A 17,286-nucleotide genomic window follows, 5' to 3' on the forward strand; every position below is an offset into this window, starting at 1 on the left:
GAATCTTCTCAGCTTTCATTACAAAGTAGATTTCTATCCCTCAGGGCCATGAAAGAAAGCTCACAATTTCAAGATTTGAAGAAAGCTCAAAAAAATGTGAATCAAGCATGTCCTACTGGCTTAGAAAACAGAAGACAAGTTAAAAGAAGGCCACGATAACTACCATGTCCAGAGCTCAACATTGTTTCGGGACCGCTGGGGCATCACTGCATGGCTGTGACTCTGTTCTAAGGTGAACTGTCCTGTGCCACTATGCACTACAAAATAAAGGTGTATACATTTCTCTTTGGCTGTGGTTGGGTGATTGGATGCCTTCATTATGTTTTATTTTGGAGTGCACAGAGGTTCAAAGACATTCACCAATATAGGCGCATGCACAAGCACCAAGGCAAGCATGTCAACCATCAGGTTGGCTGGTGTAGACATTCGGTTACACCAATGTAAAATCCAGACAAATTCATCAGCCTCACAAAAGTCCCACTACAGACATTGTTCAGTTATAATGAGGATACAAAAGATAACCTGAAGATTCATAGTTTTCTGATCATGATATTGAGAATAAACATTACACATCAAAAAATGACAAGTGCTTGCATGTCACCTCCTGATTTTCCAACTAAATTCTTCTGAGTACAAAAAAGGAGACAGAAAGAAACAATTTAATCATCTTCCTAATATGAAAACACATTAAAAGGGAGCAGGAAGAATAGGATGTTTGGCATCTCTGCCAGTCTTTTATGTACAGATTTCACTACAGTGAATGCTTGAACTGTTTTATTTTAATTTTGAGAACTTAATCACGTTATTTTCAATACAGAAAGAGCTGGTTGTTTCCCACCATGAATGCTTTGGTGATTCCTTTCTGCCAGTGAAGTACACTGTTTTCCAGAGCAAGTGCATCACTGGATTTGCTGCCCAGATGCAGCAAAACACAGAGGTATGTGCTTCACTCCTGCACTGCTACTGTTTCCTTTGGGACTGAACTAAACTGCTATAGAAAAGGAGCAGGAAAATAAATTTCAGGTTGATCAAAATTTGTGACCTTTGAAACAGCCCTGCAGAAATACAACTGTCTCATGAGCGAGCACCAGACGCAGCAGCATTAGTAAGCTTTGCATCCAGGGAGTCAGTCTGAAGGTTTTCTTGGAGGGGAAAGTGTTCATGTAAAGGTTTTTAAAAGCTCGGCTCACATGTGTGCACACCCTGCTCAGCAAAATGTATTCTGAGCCTTTTAACACTTCTTATTTTCTAACTAAGATAATTGAATGACTCAGTGAACATGGCTGGCATTAAAAACTTGGGGGAGGGAAAAGCAGAGGTAGCAAGCTCTAAATCCTCTGCCAAATCCCCTTTTCATAATTTATAGTCTGTCACCAGTTTATCACCGAGAACTGTCCCTCTTTTTCTCATTCTCCAGGCTCCTTTCCCAGTGGACAGTCCATGCCAGCTGTCTCGGCAGCAGGAACGTCCTTTTTTTCCCAAGACTCGACCTGTGGGAAAATCTTCATTGGCCAGTAATTGATTCCACCCTGCCAGCTCCATTACTTTAGTCTACAGTCAAACTGCCAGCAAGCTGGAGAGAGGCAGCCACAGCCCTCCCCTGCTCCCGCTATTGAAGCCCGCTCCTACCCCGGCCGTTAGCTACTGGGGCTCTGAGTTGATGTGTCAGCCCGCCCTGCAATTAGCACTAATCTGAAAATTGGCCTTTGCTAGCAAAGCCAAGCACCTGACAGCTAATTGTTGATGTCAGATTGATGTGCATTTAATATGGAAAGGTTATTTATCAAAGGGTACTTTTTCTCCTGTTGGTCTTGGTTTGTCTCTGGATTGCCACAGGCATTTACAGCCCACAAACCAATAAAGGTCTTATACTTCATTTAACTTAAGAAGCCTTCTAAATAGCCTTTTCAAACTCTCGGTGTAGGGCAGTGCAGTACTCATCTATTTATACTGTTTATAAAGAAACTGCTGCTAACCAAGCAGTTATTGGGTTTAGTCTCTTTTGGGGGGATCAAAATATTGAGGGGAGAAGAAAGGTTGATAACAGAATAGCAACTGTGGGCCAGCCCTGTGATTAAAAATGAATTAAGTTTTGACTCATCCCCAGAGTCTCTCCATCCTTCCTTTACATCAGGCTTTTTACAGTATTACCTCCGCCTTCCCCAGCTGCGCAGGGGAAAACATCGTTCCTGTTGATTTTAACACAGGTTTTGCCATTCATTGCAACAGAGCTGGAACTACCCTGGTGGCTTTGAGGAAACAAAAGGACACGCTCTTTCAGGTCCTCATCCTGTGCGTATATGGCAGAAGGCGATGCCTCATGCACATAAACCTCCACATGCTGTAGTGAAGTTGGCTGACATCTATCTACCTAGGCAGGGGTAATAGAATGGGGTCTCTTGCTGATGATGGCCATAGCTAAATGTTTTCCAAGAGTGCAGGGCAATTGCTAGACTGAAAACAGGCTGCATGATGAGCATCACCATTGGGAGCACCTGCCTGAGGTTACCATCCAGCACCCTTGTAAATAGCTTAAAAAATCAAACCCACCATTCTGTGTTTAAACAAAATCACACTGGTTCAGATTGGATGCATGCATTTCAAGTCATGCTGAAGTCCTGCTAAAAATAGCAGGAAGGTTTTGCAATTGCTCAGAGGAAATTAATATATCCTAAGGAGGCTGGAAGGTCAGCAAACATACTAGTGGCATAGTGGCACACAAAGAACTCTGGCACGTATCCAACAGTAAGGAAAAAAAGCTGATGGCTTTAAAAGAAGCAAGAGAGAAGACAGTGTCCGGCATGGAAAGCATGTATGAAAAGTGGTAAATCAGATATGACACAAACACAACAACTGTTTGATACAAATCATATTCTGACAGGGAAATGAAAAGTGCCACTGTGAGCTTGCATTCATCCCACAGGTGGAGGAAATGATTTTTCATGTATATTGATGTATGTCCTTTTCAAATGAAGGTGGTCGAGTATTTCACAGTGTCTGTCCTCTAAATACTGTGTTTAAAAATATAGAAGTGTGTAATTTGTATTCTTCCACCAACTTTACAACACAAAAATTTAAGCAGAAAATATCTAACTATGCAGGATCTAAAGAAGGACTTTCACACACAAAATACTGTCAAAATAAAATATTAATTCACATTTCATCATTCATTCGGCATTGCTTGGTAACAACATCTGTGCATCACTTTCAAGACTAAATTTTATCCTCTGCAGTGAGGTGTTTAAAAAATTTGGGGGTGATGGAAAAATACAGTAGAGATTACTCAGAGCAATGAACAGAGCAACATGAGCAGTCGAAGTGGAGGTGCCTGACTTACTGGGGCTGGGTGTTGGGGCAGGCAGGAGCTGCTGTCAGCACCCAGCACCCAGCAGAGCTGATGGCAAAATCCTGCATGCCGTGGTGGTGCCCAAACAGATGGACAATAGACAAAACCTTCATCACCTTAAGGGCTGCCACTCTGCCAGGTCCACTGCATGCTGCTGAGACCAGGACTCACCTCACTTGCACTGATAAGCCCTGGGCATGCTGATCCTGTCAGGCAGAAACCAGATTTACGGGGAGCAGCCCCTGCCCAGACCTGTGCCCAGCAAAGGCTGGGCTCATCCTGCACAAGTCAACCATGATGTGTCCTCCCACTGGGTGAGCGCCTACCAAGACACGAAGCTCCCCACCTGGCAGCCTTGGAGGCAGCACATAAACTAAGCTTCATTTTAAATACATGCTCAAGCCCCTCTGGGTTGGTTCTCAGCCGGGATCTAAAGATGTGTTGGGAAATTCTGGCAGCGTTGTTTTGAACTTTGCCAGTGAGATGTTGAAAGCTACACAACTGCATCCACACTGGAGTTCTGAAACGTGTTAATTAAGACATTCTGTTACCAGCCCTTTCCTTCCTACGCAAGACAAAACCCACTGGGTGATAAACGTGTCTGAAATGATTCGTATGTTTTAATGCTTTCCTGAACACGGATCAATTTTAGCACTTTTTACAACGCTTGTATCCTAGCCAAGACAAAGCTGATGACTCCAGTCTGATTCAAGCACACATTTAGCACCCTCCACTGAGTAAGCCCTAGAAGAGGAGAGAGTTCAAGAAGTCATCTCAGTTATTCCCCTGCTCAGGGAACGAGAGCAGCCAGGTAGTGTTTGTCTGAGCTGTCCTTCAAGATTTCCAGTAACAAAAGCTCCACAAATTCCCTCAGGAAATTTATCCTACTCCTTCAGTTTTCTTACTGATAGAAATGATTTTATGAAGGCTAATGCAATGCTCCCCCACTGCAACTTAAACCATTATTTTTCTTTCCTGTCTTCCATGGACATGGAGAATGCTGCTCCCCGCGGCTGACATGTATGAATTGAAACCCTCCGTATTTTCATTAGTCTGAACAATACTGATTTTTCAATGTTTCCTCAGAAATGTAACCCAGGCCCCTGAGCACTGTTTTCTTCTGCATTCTCAGCAACTGACCCACCTCCTTTTTGCAGTACTGAAACTAAAACTGGAACTGGTGTCCCAGTGGAGGCCACACAAGTGTGAGGAGAGTGGAAGGATTGGATTGTGGGTCCTACCAAGCTATTCTCCTGTTACATGTCCCAGTAGGACACTTGCCTTCCCTGCCGCAGTGTGACAATGCTGAATTGTTAACCTCTGCAATGCCATTTTTGCAGAATTGATGCCTCTTCTACAGCTGTACCGCACAAGTAAGGAGAGCCACTGGGCCCAGGTGCCTCCCTGCCGCCCCCCTGCAGTATGGATGTTTGGAGCTGGATTCCATCAAACCTGCTATTCCTAAGGGGAAGCCTCTTCTCACCAGGACTTCCCCAAAACATGTATCCGTCCTCACATCCTCTCACATCACAGGGGCCTTCCTCTCCCCTGTAAAAATGAATTTCCCCTTAGTTAAAGTCGCCCTGGCTCCCCCCCATACTCGATATTGTTCTCCCTCCTGGCAGGGCAGGATGGAGCTGAGACAGAACTACAACAGGCCCACTAAGATGTACTGAATGTGGACAAGCATCCCTGACTCCATGGAGGGGCATTTTGGGAAGGGCCAGTTTCACAAGGGCATCAATCCCTCCACTGATGCCAGGGCAGCAGCACTGCCTTGGAGAACATCTTCCTTCTGCAGAGCTGAGGACAACCAGCACTCTCAGGAACTGAGGTGCACATGCAATGGACAAATGCCAGAGCCTGACTCCATTCCCCTTACCTTTGAATACAAGGAATCTAAAACCACTGATCCATGCTCTCCCAATGCTCAGTTGGAAACACAGGCACCTCCTGCATGACTGAAGGTGGGTTTCTTTCTAATTCCTCCATGAAGAGCCCCAGAAGATGACTCTGGTGATAGACTGTCCTTATATCATTCTCATCTGCAATTTAAGTGCCATTTGGACACCCATCAGCATACATCCCATCAGCATACATCCTGGTATGGAGTACAACAGCTGCTAGTTCACCAAGAGTTTCAGCAAAAAGCAGGGGGAAATTTTCATTGCATAGTTTTCTTTTACTTAAGTATTAATATCACTGGATAATACATATCCCTGTAATCTGGAACAAGGGGTTTTTTACTTCTTAGGATGCAAAAGCCTCTTTCTATCAGATTGGAACATGAGTATCTCGGTTAGCTTATATTTTGAGTTACTTAAAAAAGAAAGAATAAAATGCAATTTTAGCATCAGCTAAAATGAGGAAAAGATCTCAGCATGTCCAGCCGAAACAATGACCTGATGCAGGACCCAAGTGTATCAGGTAATGCTCAAGGGAACATTTTAAATAAGGAAAAAAGAGTGGAAGTGGGAAAAAAATAATCATCATTGTGTTCTTATTCAGTTATGTTCCTCCACTAGCATTAACAGCTTATCTCACCATCTAAGCACTTCTAGATAACAGACTGGGAGACTGGATTCTATGTTGAGTACAGGCTGTACCAAGTCACTAAACCCCTTCTATTGTTGCAGATTATGTAAAATGGTCAATCAAAGTGTCACTTCTTCCTGCCCGTCCCCCAGGCTGTTCTGCTGCATAGCTCCTTATAAAAGCCAAACATGAAGGGAGGGCAAAGCACCAAGACATAGAAAATGGCGCATCCCAGAGCATGCAGACACGTAAGACATCCTACCCCTGTGGAGATGCATTTCAGAGGGTCATACTGCAAAGCCACCTAAGCAAAGAGAAGAATATACAAATTAAACTTTTTTAGTGAGTTTGTCTTTATAAAACCATTTGTGTTTAGCAGCCTGTGCACCTGCAGAGCTGCTGAGGCCCTTCCATGACTTGCCTGGTACAGCAAATCCCAGCAAAACACGGATTTGGAAGATGAAACTGGAATAGGCTGGGCAGAAGTATGCTTTTCTAGCATTTCAAATGAGATTCTAGATATTAACCCCACGTTCATCATTTAGAAACTGTTTCAGATCAAAACAATAAAAAATCATGAAATTCGATAATTGAACTTTAAAAATTGCTTGGTTTTGCTGCTGGTGGTGGGTTTGGGTTGTTTGGTTTGGGTCTGATTTTTTCATACCTCTTTTAGTGCAATTTTGAAGGTGCTTTCTGAGGAGGCCTTAACTGGTACAAGGTGGCAGCTGCAGTTTAGAACAGCCTGGCCAGTGTTTACGTGCGATGAGAAACCGCTCCTCTGAGCCAGAGCAATTCCACTGGCGTCATGAGCAGCAGCACTTAGGGGACCAACTCCTTCTCTGCATGAAGGCAAAGTAATGACCTCAGCCATGGAAATACCGGCAGACCTCAGCGCACCTTTGACTGAGCCTCCTTCACAGGCCAGCTCAAGCAGAGTGGTTTTCCAGGCCAGTCACAAGTAGGCATTGATAAATGCCTTGGAGGACACAGAGCTCCTGTAGCCCATCAGAGGAATGGTGGGGCCAGACAAATGTCATGGGTGAAGATGATTTTAGCCAACCACAAGCTGGTTGATGCAGCGCATGGGATGTGGCCCAGACACCTCATCAAGAGCAGATCTCCTCTTTGGGGGAAGGCTGAAATGAGAACAGCTGTACTGGGTCAGTCCAGCATTGCCCAACTGCTGACAGATTTGCTGCAGCCAGCAGCAGCTTCTGTGTATTTAAGAACCCACGACAGCTTTCCCTTCCTTCGATGTGTGAAGTCTCCCCTTCAAAGTGCGCACCCTTCCAGCTTCCCCAGCATCCTGCAAGCAAGGAGCTTGCTATACATCATCTGGGGAAGGTTTTTTCTTTTGTTTGCTCTGAACTTGCCTCTTGCTGGCTTCATTGGATGCCCCTGTTCCTTGCACTGGAAAAACAACCAATCCCTACCATAAAATGGTGTTAGAGACCTCTATTACACCTGCCCTCAGTCATCTCTTTTTCTCAGCACCAGAAGGACACAAATGGTTGCATCTTCCCCTTAATGCTCATATTCCTGGGAAAACTGAGCAGGCTGGAGAGCCGCATACATTTGTGCAGGGTTGAAATAAGCCTATGTTGAAATAAGGCATACAAATGCCTTTCACATTTCAAGATAGACAAATCAAGCCTGTGTTCTAATTAGGGAAGGGATCAGATGATGTCTTCCCCCCAGCAGAGATTTTCCAACATTTTTGCCTGGATTCAGCTGTGTATTTCGAGTACGTGATTGACAGGGAGGGGAGATGGGTAACAGAGGGCTTGTGCTATTTGTGATTTGTGCCAGAGAGTACATAAAGAAAAGGAACACGAAAAATAATTCCCTCTTCTCAAATGTCCAAGAGCTGGTCAAGACTAAATACAGTTTGTGTCAACAAGAGCAGAAACCCCTCAGCACGTCTCATTTTCATCTGCTGTGCACGGGGGCTTGACATGCTAGATTTAAAAGAAACCTGTGTATCACTGCACCAGGATACATGGTCTCTTATATGCAGCATGTGTGCGCACACAGGCATAGCTGTATCATGTGCTGGCAAGTAACGGAGAAGTTTAGCAAACATACCTGAAATAGCTCACATGCTTAGAGATGCCAAACAACAAGCTCATTACACCATTGCCAGAGGGGCTTTTTCCCCAGCCCCCTGCATCCCCCAGCTACCCAAGCCACAGTTGTTCATGTGGGCTTGCGCTCTCACGCAGTCAGTCATCAATTAGGAAGTGATGACTTGAAAACCTGTCATTTGTCACCACAAGCCAAAGCAAGAGCCCTGCTCCTTCATGCCCAGCTCTGACCAGGAGCTTCCAAAGGCCTGGGCTTGCTCCAGGGCTGTGCATGCTTTCGCCTCACTGTCCAGTCCCTCTGCTGCCTCCTCCTCTGTTGTTCCCTGTCCCCTGTACCCATCATCGAACACTCTCGTCTCCCTCCCTCTTTTCCTTCTAGCCCACTATCCCAAGCTTTGGAGGGAGAAAGGCTTTCTCTCCTCTTTTCTGCCTCCCCCCCTTGCTCCTTCCATGTCTGCTGGCAATCCACCCTCCCAGGTGCTCCCAATGGCTGTGACAGCTGAGCAGCAGCTACAAATACCACAATAGAATATAACCATTGTGTTTTGGGGACCTGCATCCTGCTATTCCCCCCACTGCACAAGCGCCCAAAACTGAGAGCTAGTGTGTTCATAGAGTTGATTGATCAGTGAGGACGACTGAGAACCAAATCTGTTTCACAGAAGAACTTGAAGGGTTTACGAGCAGAGAAGGTACCTGAGCAATGCAGGGAGGGCACCTGAGCCATTGTAAGGGATGGCCCAGGTAAGGGTGGGAAAGATAGTCAGGAAAAGAGAGGAGGGCTGTCACAAAGAAATCTAAGAGACAAGACAGGGAGAGGATGCTCCTTTGCTTTAGCTGTTTAAAACTGGACTGACAGCCGTGCCAGACGCCACACTGGAGGACAGTCCCTGCAAGCCAGCTGGGGCTGGTGGCCCTGATCCCCTGCCACAGGACTTGTGCCATGGAACCTGTTCCTCTCAAGCAGTGTCCTGCCTGCCCTGGGGCAGCGCTCACAAAACCCTCAGGCACCAATTAGTCCCTAAAACAACTGTTCCCTGGGGGCAGGGCCTCCTCCTGCGCTGCCCGGGGGGGGGGGGGCGCGGCATATGGGAGTCACTGGGTCTGGTCTCGCAGTTCAGTTAAATTAAGGATAAATAAAGAAAGAAGCCCCAGCAGCCTTGCAGGGGAGGGCAAGGAGGAGGACGGTCTCCCAGTAGCTGCCTAATCGCTCACAGGATGACGGCTCTGCTCCTGTCAGCACAAACTAGTAATTACGATTAATGGTCTGTGGCAATCGGATCCGGGCACTAACAGAGACAGCAGGTCCCACCGTTTGCATGCAGTAAATTATTCAGGCTGTCAGCTGTCGGGATGTGAGCTGGTGATGTTGTGGTTAAACGCTGGACACATGGCTAATGCAAGGTGTGCCCACAGCCCTGCACTGCAGAGCTGGCTCTGAGCTGGGGCCAGCAGCACAGCTGTGCCACCGACACGGCATGGCCAGACCCCGGCTGTCACAGCACTCACACGGATAACACGGCCTCTGGGAGGAAAAGCACCCGGAAAAGCCCAGTGGAGTCTCCTTTAGCATCAGTTCCAAGGGAGCGTGAACTTGGGAAGATGGGAGAGATGGATGCCAGAAAGCAAGCTCCAGTGACTAAACCTACATGTGCTTCACAGGAATCAGATGCAAGGCCAGACTCAGAACTGGAGCATCCCTATACCAAAATGTAGCATGATACAATAAACTCAGGGTTTGCCAGTTAACCCTGGTTTGCAAAAAGCCAGAGGCAGCACTCCAGAAGGGCCTCCATTCAGGTGAGCATGCAGTGAATACCTGGCGCGAGCATCCAAAAAACTGCTCCAGGTGAATGAGATGTGCACTGCTAGCATCCTGTTCCGCCTAGGTGTGAGAGGTGTGTGTTAATGTACCCACTCTCATGCAGAAAATAATTCTTTCACAATAACCCTCCAGGGTGGAAAGACTGCACTCACCTAAGCTGAGCTCCTGCATTACAGGAGCACAGCAGGAAGAGTAGCAAACATGGGCAGGAGGGGAGAGGTATTTGGAAAGTAATGGGAAAACAATGGCACAGGCAGTTGTCTCCTCATGCATTGATACAGTTTGTCACCCCTCTTTTCCCACGCAGAGAAGGGATGGTGAGGAATCTAGCACAAGCACGCCAATCTCAAGCTGTTTCTTCACTAGCACCTCAGTGTGGACAACTGCAGCAAAGTCCCACCATTTACATTCAAATCAGACTTGCGTTGTGCAGGGGGCTGCCACATTCACTGGTACACAGCCTGAGAGGGGCTATATTTCATGTCAGGAGCTTGAAATGGTTCACAGTTGTCCCATGCGGCTCAGTACCTCAGAAGTGCCTGTACCCTTGCTAAACATCATCCCACTAGCAAACGGGCTGGGCTGTAGTACTAGCGGCTTCCTTGGGAGTACTTGGATTTCCAAATATGCAGGTCTTTTAGTAGGAAGGAAACATTTCATTGAGAAATACAAAGAGTGACAGGCATTCTTCTGAGGAAACAAAAAAAAAACCCCATAGATCAATCCTCAGACATTTAAAGCTTGAAATTAAAAATTAAGACAAATAAAAGCGGGATGCAGACAGTCTGTGCAGGCACGGTAGCATAAATTGGTAAGAAAGTCATGACAGTGATAGCAAAATGTAAGTTTAAGGGCATGAGGTCACTTTGCTATAAAAGTACCTACCTCTGAGCATATGGGCAGATCAATGTGCCCATGTCAGCCCAATCTCTTCAGCACTGAGCTCACATCTTTTAGAAAATATCTGGGCGTATCCCATTCAGTCCTCCTGTATTTAGGACAAGTAACTAAAAGAGTGTGACTGTCAGAGGGTCACGCTGTTTCAGATCTACACAGACTTAAAATCCATTCAAATCCTCAAATCTATGCACTGAATATATGAATAGTTCCATCGTGTCCAAAGGGCCACAGAGCAGCGTGGAAATTTAAGCAGCAGTACGGGGTTTCACACATCAGAGCCGTATTTTTATCCTCATTGAGGCCCAAAGTACTTCTGCAGATATACACTAGCAGTAAAACAACAGAGTGATCCTTTATGACAGTATGACCATAATCTAACTTGACAAATGCAGTTGTCAGCATCCCTTAAAGTAAATTATAACTACGCCCCCTTGGCTAAATCCTGAGCCCTTTCAAATAACAAAACAAACGTCTCTCCCAAGAGTTGTGTTCTCTGCATTGTGTTTTCTGACATGTTTTCCCACCATCGACCGTTCATCCCGCTGAACTAATCTCCATTGTAAGCAGCGGAAGGCAAGGAAGATAACTCCTGCTAACTTCATGCTGGCCAAAGTGTGGACCTGCCCGGAGGGAAGGCGATAAAGGGGGCACATCCCTGCAGGGCTGGATGCCACATCCCATCCCAAGGAGCTCAAATAGGGTAACATGTATGTATGGCTGTGTTTTCCTATGAATAGCAGGTAATCTGGGGCTAATGACTTGGAAAAGGTTCTCCCCAGCTGCCCATCTTCAGAGCTCACAGGGCGCTACTGTGTTTGCATCAAGGTGCTCAGTGGCAGCTCCTCCAGCCTGTATCAGCAAACAAGGCACCCACAGTGAGGTCAGAGACATTGCAATTGGCCTTTTTATGGGAGGGACTCAGCTCAGCTTTGTGTCTTACCATGACACTGAAGGGAGATGCAGTGATGTGCTGCCAGAGGTACTGCTGTGGACAGTCAGCAGTGTGCTTTTTCTATGTGAATTGAAGAAATATGCCTTTTACAACCTATTTTCTCCACCCAGTACCCGTGCACATTTGTGCTCCATACTGTACACTATGAACCTCTCTGGGTTGCACAAGGAACCACACACCTGTTCTGCCCAGTAAAATGACATAACTCATTTAATTCCACAGCCTTGCCAGAGCCTAACCAAGGTTGGGGCTGTCACAGGATAGTTCAAGAAAAATCACTGTCATACTTGCTGGTGGCAATTCATTAAGTGAACGCTTCTTTCTGCACCAGCATTGGATCTCAGCCCCAGCCTGTGTGTGGTGATAATTTTAGGTGAAGATGAAAGCTTAGGGTTCTGCTCCCACATATAGTTTGCTTCACCATGAGAAGAGCTGAATCTTCCGAACCCTAACCTTGGGGTTCCATCCTGGCCCTAAGCTGCCTCACCCATGGGCATCCTCTTGCTCCAGTGCTCAGCTGTGCTCTACCTCCTGGAGATGGAAAGGCAACTGCCCCCATCTCATGCCAGATGCCCTTCCTTCCACTCCCTCTCCCTCCCTCCCACTCCCCAGCCCTGTTCCTGAAAGCACATCTTCCAAAACAAGCAACCACAATGACCTTAAACTGTACAACAGCATGGTCAAAGTTGGTTGGAAGCTCACCCAGGTGTGTATCTCTGGAGTGGGAAGTAGCAGAGCAGCTGTGCAAGAGCATCAGCCTCTCCAGATGGCTCAGCAGGACCAGGGAGGATGTGTCCATGGCCTTAGCACAAGGCAGCTACCTTAAGGTATCCAGTGTTGACCCTGAAAATCATCTTAGATATGGACCTCTTTGGCTGCTCAAATGCACAACTTTCAGCAACAAAATAAAAACCCAGAGGCCTAGCAGGTTTATCAAGTCATGCTCTAGTCCTTGCTGTACACGTCAAGCACTTCTATTGCTGCCAAGAAACACAGTAAAAGGATTTGTCAGCCTGTCCAGCGTCCAACACAGCCAACAGCAGGAGCAACAGAAGCACCTTGCCATGCTGCCTCCCTCACTCTTTGCTCAGCCAGCCGTGGAGCTCAGCTCACATCTGAAGAGGACAAGTTGCAGTCAGCTTAAATCCTTCTTCCTTGTCCTAACAGTCAAGGATAAACAAGACCGCCTGGCATGCATGGTCACTGCTGCCTTTACCCCACCAGGTGACTGATGGACTGTGAAGGTACACGGATGAGATCTCCATTATGTCATCTAAACTGAGTCCAAACCAGACATCTCAGAGATGTAGAAAGTAGCTATCTGGATGTGGCTAACTGCAAGGCTGAGCCCTGATCACAGTCAGGAAGGATTCAACCCCTTGGCCTGACTCTGCACACTATGGCAGGTCTCCTTAGTGACTTGGGATCAGCGGTGTCCACAGGCAGGAGACCCTGGGCGGGAGGGGGGATGTGTGTGTGTGTGTGTTACATTTACAGCTGCAAAGCAGATTCTGCTCACTGCTGTTTCAAGAGCCTCAGCAGATAGAAAATAGCAGGTGCATTAAGCCCTAAAATAAGATTATAACATGCTGTAAATTAAAATATGCTCAGCTCTCTGCATACGGTCAAAAAAGAAATCATGCATGGAAAAAACACAGGTGCTCACATTCATCTCCAGAAGACCATTCACAGGATGCACAACAATACAATTTCACACACAGAAATCAGAGAATCTCTCTGAAATGAAAGATCTGCTCTTTCCGGGTGGGTTGGGTTTTGTTGACGATTTCCAGTGTGCTGAAACTGCTCATAGCAATAATGGGGGGGGGGGGGAAGAAAGTCTCTGGGAAATTATTGGCACGAACTTTCAGGGCTGTAAACGAAGGCCAGCCTAATTTTCCAATTAGGCAGCTTGATAGGCAAGATGACATGTGCGGAGTGGAAGGGCAGGCTCTAAACGGCATTTTTATGAACATTTCTCATGCCTGCAGCAGCCTTTCTATACCCAACAGCTGAGGAGAGCACTTTCCCATGCCGTCAGGGGTGAGGAGGTTACGACTCCAGCATTGTGCCCCTTGTTTTTCACACAAGAACCCGCCGCGCCGCAGCTAGCTTGAAAGGGTCCAGCGCCCCGGTCCCCCCTCGGCGCCCGCTGCCCGCTCCCCTGCCGGCGTCCCCCGGCCCCGCGCCACTCGGTTTAAGCCGCCATCGGGCCCGACGACTGCAGCGCTAATTGGGACGGGGGCACCTTTCCAGGGTGGCTCCACCGGTAAATGAAACCCCGGCTCCCCCGGGACACAGCGTGTGCAGAGGATCCGCGGCCCGAGCTGCGCAGGGCCCGGCACACACGTTGAGACAACGCTGCTCTTTCACAGCTCGAGCTGTCAGGCCGCCGCCTGCCTCTGCAGGCTCCGGCTCCGGCTCCTGCTTCCCCGCTGCGCGCTCAGCGGAGGGAAACCCCAACCACCGGAACCAGCGGGTCCTTCCTCAGCTTGCTGAAGATCCTGCCACCCAAACGCTGCTATGAATGCAGTGATGGTCTTCCATAGCAAATGGGAACCTAAATGGGCACATGAGCCCCTCAAGACACTATGAAGGGGCACATGAGCCCCTCAGACAGCAAAGTCTGGCCCTCAAGACACTATGAAATCACACTCCAGTGCCTGCTCAGCACTTATATGATCCTGAGTAAACCACACAAGTCCTATTGAAATGTCACTCTCGGGGTGAAGCAATTTGACAGCTAGGTCCATGCTAGCTTGCAACAAGCCAGGGGAGCTCTCACAAGGGCTCTGGCAGATGGAGAAGTGACTACCAAGAGAGGACATTCAAACACAGTCCATGGACTATCACCACTCTGAAAAACATCCTTGAAGAGCAGCTGTGCCAGCTGCAAGCCACATCAACAAAACTGCCCTTTAACTTGGTGTGGCTGATATCAGACTCTGAGCTGATGTAGCAGACCCCTACCCACACTGTACAGGAGCCTGAACCTAAGGAAATCTAAGTTTGGACCTATTCTTGGTTTGCCCATACATGCAGTAAGAATAAAGCAAGAGGAACAATACCTTTGGTGAAAGTGGGAGATGGCAGTAGCCACATGCAGTAGCCACCATTTCCCTTCCACTGCAGGAAAGACCATGCTGAACAAAGAGCAAGCCAGCATCAAGGATGCACAGAAGGTAACAATTTTCACCTTTGTCACTTCTCAAGAAAGCTTTTTAGCACTTGGATTTCAAAGTGAAAACCATACCTTCCCAGCTCAGGAGCAGATCATCTCCATGTCAGGGTGTACAAAGGGAGTTTGAAGCTTTCACAAAGTTAGAGAAATAAAAGAAGCAGTGTTCAGAGTGGTATCAGAAGATGCTGGCAGATCACACAATCATAGCACAGCTGAGGTGGGAAAGGACCTCTGGAGGTTATCTGGTCCATTGCCACCGCTGAAGCAGGGCCATATAGAGCTGCTTGCCCAGGAGCATTTCCAGATGGCTTTGGAATATCTCCACGGATGAAGCCTTCACAACCTTCCTTGGCAACCTTTGCTAGTGCTCGGTCATCCTCACAGTGAAAACATGTTTCATGATGGTCAGAGGGAACCTCCTGTGTTTCAGTGTGTGCCCATTGCCTCTGGACCTGTAACTGGGCACCACTGGGGTCCTCCTTCAGGCCCTTTTTGCGGGTAGGAGTGACATTTGCTTTCCTCCAGTCCTCAAACACATCTGTTGGTCACCATGAACATTCAGATGTTCAGCACAATGCCCGTACACTCATACATACACCTGTGAGGCAGGTCAGGACATATCCAGAACTCGTTTCTCTGATATCTCTGTATGTTTTGGTATTGGCTCATTAGACTGTGGCCTTCAGCTTCAGATAGTTTTGTGTTTTATTTGTATTCAGTTTATCTATTTTATCTATATTTTTATCTAATTTTATTTATTTTCATGAGAAGATGGCAACTCCTTTCCCTGGGAAGAGAAGTATTAATAAAGCTCTTAACTTTCTTCCCCATGGTAACTGGACTGAGACTGAAATAACACAAGTTCCCCTATGTGTCATGTCTTAAACACCAACCAGGTCTGGGGCTGAGAAGACAGACAAGCAAAGATTACATCAGCTGAGCTACTGTTATGTGAAAGGCAGTTAATAAAAGAGCTGATTATTTCAGTAATTCTTTGATTTCTCCTAAAGACAGGAGAAAAAAGACCTTTTCACTACTTTAAATGTCAACTTTTAAAAATAATCTAAACATGCTGCCACTTTCAGAAGCAAACCCAAAGCTGCAGAGTGACTACAGCATCTGCCCCAAAGGGTGCCTTGGATGGATTAACCCATTTGGGAAGCATTACTCTTGGCTGCACTTGCCACCCAGCCTGCTGCAGGCAGGCTGCAGTATTAACACATGGCTGATTCCCTTGGTACAGCCACTATGTAGAGAGAGCACATCAGCCAGCTTAACTCTGATTGAACAAGACACAACCCAGAAGGAAACAAGAACACTTACAGAGCATTTAAGAACTTACTGGTGTTAGTCTAATGCAGTCATACCAGGGATAATATTTATTTTGGGTTATGGCCAGATGACAACGTAATAGCCTCATTTGGGCAGTCCAGACCCTTCATATGTGATAACACTTCCCCAGAATCCATAATTTACTAGAAAACACATGTAGTGTGCAGGCTTGTATCTAGCAGAAATGCTCTGTAGCCAAAACAGACTTGAAAAGCTTTCCAAGCATAAGGGACTAAAGCTGTCAGAAGAAAAGCCTGAACAATAATTTGCCTGGTTTATAAACGTGACAGTATTAAGAAACGAGGAGGAACGCAAACTTTGCAGAATGACCTGAAGAAAAGTAAAATGTGAAGTATTCTTTTGTTTAGAAATGAGCTCAGTGCCAAAGTTCTGGTGGCAAGATGCTATTGACAGCAAAGTCAACAGGCAGGTCTGATTTCTTCAGCATTTCCCTTTTTCCTCATCTCAGCACCTAAAGGCCTGGAATATGAAAGGACAGACAAACCCAGGGGGATTTACTAGGCCTTGTTATTGCACATCAGCCATCAAAAGAACATTGGACTACTTTCAATTTTCTTCCAACTCCACATCATGATAAAGCTATTTTGCTTTCCAAGCATGTATAAAGTGTTTTAATGCTCTGTTTGGAAAATAAAAGGTAGAGTTTCAGGAATATTTATTAAAGCCTTCAAATAGGACCTTAATAACACAAAAGGTAAAGTATTGCTTTAGCTAAGACCCAAACCTGCCTTAATTCAGGTTTTTATTAAAGCTAACCTTGCTTATATTAAAGCTAACCTTGCTTATAAGCACATCTGTAAAACCAGAAAGCACTATGGACATTCAAGTATAATATTTGGGTGGAGTAAGAAGTGGATGTGGGGTAGGGTGAAGTTAATGGGCTCGTCAGTTATGGCTTAGAAAAAGTAAGTGTCCTTCTAGCAGTATGTATGGAAACATTTCTTGTTTGCATGGAAGTGAAGATTTGTACCTGCCCACAGCTACTCACCATCAAATCACCCAGCATCGCCCACACATACATAGAGAACTCAATGGAGCAGGGACAGCAAAACTGAGAGGGGAGTATGCCCTTCTTCCTCTGCTGAGGATGTGTTTCATGCTGTTCTC

Source organism: Pezoporus wallicus, unplaced genomic scaffold (genome assembly GCF_028554395.1).
Source record: "Pezoporus wallicus isolate ANWC-B61680 ecotype Strahan unplaced genomic scaffold, APGP_CSIRO_Pwel_v1 contig_4131, whole genome shotgun sequence".
Taxonomy (NCBI): Eukaryota; Metazoa; Chordata; class Aves; order Psittaciformes; family Psittacidae; genus Pezoporus; species Pezoporus wallicus.